The following is a 4,576-nucleotide window of genomic DNA, read 5'->3' on the forward strand; positions in this document are numbered from 1 at the left end:
TACATATATGTTACATTACTGTGTTTGCTGGGATGTTATAATAACAGGACAAAGTCCTGTTGTACGTTATTGAATAGGAATATAATCACTCAAGGAACAGTAACATATATATAAGGGCGTCAAATGATATTTATTGTATTAAGAGACACGATAGTACCAACAATAAGTATAAGCGGAGCGAGATCAAGCGTGCAGGATCGACCGTATATCCTTACGCGAGTCGAGTTGAAAGGCCCTTACATTACTGTATCTCAATAATGGCTGTCCCGCTCAATTTTTAAGTACGCTTAATTAATTGTTCGGGTTCGCCTTTTATAAGAAAACATTTTTTATTTTTTCCCTGTGTGTACTACAAGTGGAGGTATTGCAATGCAAAGTACGAAACGTGAAATTTTCAATTAAAAAACGTCGTCATTGTCATCATTGCAGCATTAGTGGCAGAGCAGTGGTGAGGTCAGTGTACTGTTGTAATTTTTGTGGTTCCTCTAGCGCGACAAAAGACCACATGAGGCATAGGGAGCGCCTCGTTTCACCACGTTAATACTGACCACGGTCCCAAAACTCCCAAATGACCACGGTCCCAAATAACTACGGTCCCGAATGATCACGTTCTTGAATAGCCACGAACCCGAATGACCACGCTCCCTTGTGACCATGGTCCCGATTAACTACAATGATATTGATCACGGTTCCGATTGACTGTGCGGCCCAATGCCGACCTTAGTTAGATCCTTATGGGTGATTCTACAAAGATTCAAAACTGTAGCTCTTCAAATGAAAAAATTAAAAATGGCGAACCAAAATTGTAAAAATTAACGTTTCAGTGTAAAAGAAGAAGAATAAAAAACTTAACATTGTTAAACTGAATGTTAATTGCTCCCTTCTTACTACCTTACAAGTATTAAACTCAGTGTTTCTTTTGCGCATGCGTGAAGAAAAATTTGTGAAAAAAACGAGGAGGCTAACTTTATATTTCTGCAACTTTAAAGAGCTGTAACTTTCTTGTCTTTGATTTTAGCAGTTCGATCATTAAGGACAATCGTTAGAACTCTTAAGAAATTGTCAAATTTCTAAAATTTTTTTTATCTATATAATCTTAAAAATTAAAAAAAATGTTTTTGGAATTGTGACGATTTCTTTAAAGTTTTGATAGCTCCCCCGCCTCCAAGGGTTCTAACGATTGTTCTTAATAATCAAAACGCTAAAGTGAAAAGCAAACAAGTTACAGCCCTTCAAAGTTGTAAAATTTTAAAGTAGGCCCCGTTTAAAAAAAAATTTACTGCTTTAATCGATGGAACTCTTTCTATAATCGATAAAGAACACTATAACTTTTCGGGGTGCAACTGTGCTTTTTTAATTTTGAAAATGTGGGGCTTCACAAAGGTGTAATAATATCTGAAAAGTATTACACTGACTACTTTATGAAATATGTTATGATGACATTAGTATAACACAGTAATAAAAGTTGATAACGATTCGCGCTTTGTTACGTTATAACTATCACAAAATGGTTATCGAAGTACCGAATCAGTTTCGTGATAAGTCTAAATACATAAACGGTCATGTAGAAAGCGACGAATATAATTTTATTGTCGAGCACACCGTTTGAACGTAAAACTGAGTACGCGATGCGCGATGAATAATTACAGTCCGTGTTAGTTTGTTATAGTGACTCGTTTTAACGTATTTCCCGGAAAATCACAATGACACCAATCGATTCTACAGGTACGTTTTGGTAATAGAAATTTGTTGTCTCATTATCGTGTGATATCGCGTTTATGAATAAAAAGGGTGGAACAGGTGGTCTGACACATTTTGTTGCACTATTGCGCGAAAATTTCAAATTAACTTAATTTGATTAAAGTAGAAGTAAAACCGAGTCGTTTTACATTATATTGAAGTCAAATGTATAATTCTTTCCAAGTAAATATCTAAAAAAGTATTTAATTTTTAATTTTCAGACTATGTTAACACTGTATATTAACAAATTGCATGCTGGGGAAAACATAAACTTCCCAAGAATTTCATAGCGTACACAACTCTCGACGGTAATAATTAAAATTTGAACATAAAAATAAAACAAGCATGCAGATATCATATAAACGACTCGACCTGGCTTGGATCAGGTCTCTTTTTCGCTTGCACTGACCTGTAATGTCTACAGTCCTATTTAAATGCTGATCGATATTGATGCACTCACGCCAATCGTTATCCATATCGGCCAGGATTTTTTGAAAAATTCTGCAATATGTTATTTTCGTTTAGATATTTGTTTCTAGTAGAAACATTTTAATTTCTTCCAAGAAACCATCAACATTGTATGCATCAACATTCGAGTTAACGTTTAGATGATGATATTAAATCACTTGCAGTTATAAAGTAAATAGGATTAACAAAATGTAAAAGAACTAAGAGAAAATTTTGTCTCTCAAATACATTTAAGACAATTTAACACCGTTGAATTACATGAAAAGAATATCTTACCGACGATGCATCCATAAGCCGATCAACTTAAAAAATGATAAACTGTAATCTAAAGTCACAGTCAAACCATCAATGAGATTCGAGAGCTCGCTGATCCTTAAGTGTTCGAAAATGTATAAATACTGGAAGTACTGCACAAATAATATGCTTGACATAAAACTCAGCCAGTGAACAATAGAATATGAAACATTCGGCCAAATACCAAGACCGGAGGCCAACTTTCACTACTGGACTGACAGTACTTGCAGTTATCATTTGCCAGCGGTTTTTAAAACGTGAGGAAAGAAAGATCAGTATTTGCACATTTATCCGATAGTTTAGTTGAGAAGGAAGTGAGGAATATTTTGTCCAAGTGTATCCCCACACGGTGCGTCCCCACTCAAGTGAACATAAATCAATTGCTATTATACGTACAATGACGGAGTACTATGACAAGTTGAGACAGAACTCATTATTTGAATATACCACAATTCCATGAACGATCTTACATTGTATGCTTCGATCGGGAAATGCAACGATAATGTGTAACTAAAGTAGAAGAAAAAGACAGTTTGCTGCACATCAGCTTTTTTGTGGCGAAGAAAAATTACTACACTCCGCACAGTGCGTCAAAGTGTGCAATTTTTTAAAGTAAAATCATGGTCATGATTTTGAGAAAGTTCCGGGAAATGGGAAGAGTGAATGCAAATTCCAATAAGAGCTTCTTAAAGCAGAGGCTTTGCCCTATAAAATGAAAAAAAAACTTTTCAATTCGACCAGTTTTCGCGAAGTTACGCTTATTTGAAATTCGCCAAATTTTGATGTAAATTTCTTGTTGCGTTAATATTTTTGACCAGTGTATTTTTTGGAATAAGAAACACTTATACAATTTAAAAAATTTATTAAATTTTTATAGAAAAAGATATTTTATGTATTCCAAGATATTGAAACATTTTTCTCGAAAAACTAATTTATATACAATATACTTGGTAAGACCGAATATGTGTAATTTCCTAATGCAAAGACAATGCTCGAAAACTCATTGTACTCCGCAGAAATATTCTTATTATATTAAATACAAAATTTATTTGTGGAATTTCTTGACCAATCATTAATGAATAACGACTATTGACATATTAATAACAATTTAACTCTGAATTCATTGTCAACATTTTATTACTTATCAGCTTACATTAACTATATTTAAGCAAATGTATATCATTTCTATCCATGTCAATATACAGCATTCAGGACAGATATATATGATATTGACGCCTTAATGATCTAAAGAACAGAAATTAAGTTTGATCTGTAAATTATGTTTAGGCATAAAGAACACATGTAACAAATTGATTGTCAAACAAATAAAAATATTTCTTAAAAATTAAATACGTAAAAGATGAAATATTTCAAAGATTACACTTGCAAAACTTTCGAATGACATATCCATCATTTTCCCCGCCGTGATCGCCAGCTGCTTCTGAGATCTCATTATTATAAATACTATTATTTTGATCTGACGTGACGGCATTTCATACCACAGCGTTTCGTATGTTGCATTGGCGATTAATTTACCCTGAAAGCAAATAGCAACAAATGCAGTGTTTTTTCACAATTATATTTATTTGTATAATTTCTTTGAGAGATAAATTTTTTAAAATATTGTTACCGATTTACAAATATTGTAAAACAATTAAAAATATAGTAAAGAATAACAAATATTATATTTAAAAAATACGAGTAAATATAAAAGAATGAAAGAAATTAGAAGCCTTTTATTCGTGAATTTCTACTATAAATTTTAAAATTTTTAAAGTCACATACTACTCATAAATAATCGAAAAATTATTTGCAATTATAGGATTTTTTTATTGTAACAGATGTCGTTGTTGCGTTTGGACATTATGATATATTTATAAAATAAATATTTTTAATGCAATATGAATAGAAGAACGAAGAATACCTTTTAAACAAAATAAAAATATTTTATTTAAAAAGTATTACATACTTATTTATAAATATTATATTAGGTGCTGCAATATATTGCTTATTATTATGAAAGAAAATAATGTCAACAATGTAATTTTTATCTTTATGTTAGCATAATTACTTA

This window comes from Vollenhovia emeryi, unplaced genomic scaffold, assembly GCF_000949405.1.
Source record: "Vollenhovia emeryi isolate VEMERY1.0 unplaced genomic scaffold, V.emery_V1.0 DF939294.1, whole genome shotgun sequence".
NCBI classification, from domain to species: domain Eukaryota; kingdom Metazoa; phylum Arthropoda; class Insecta; order Hymenoptera; family Formicidae; genus Vollenhovia; species Vollenhovia emeryi.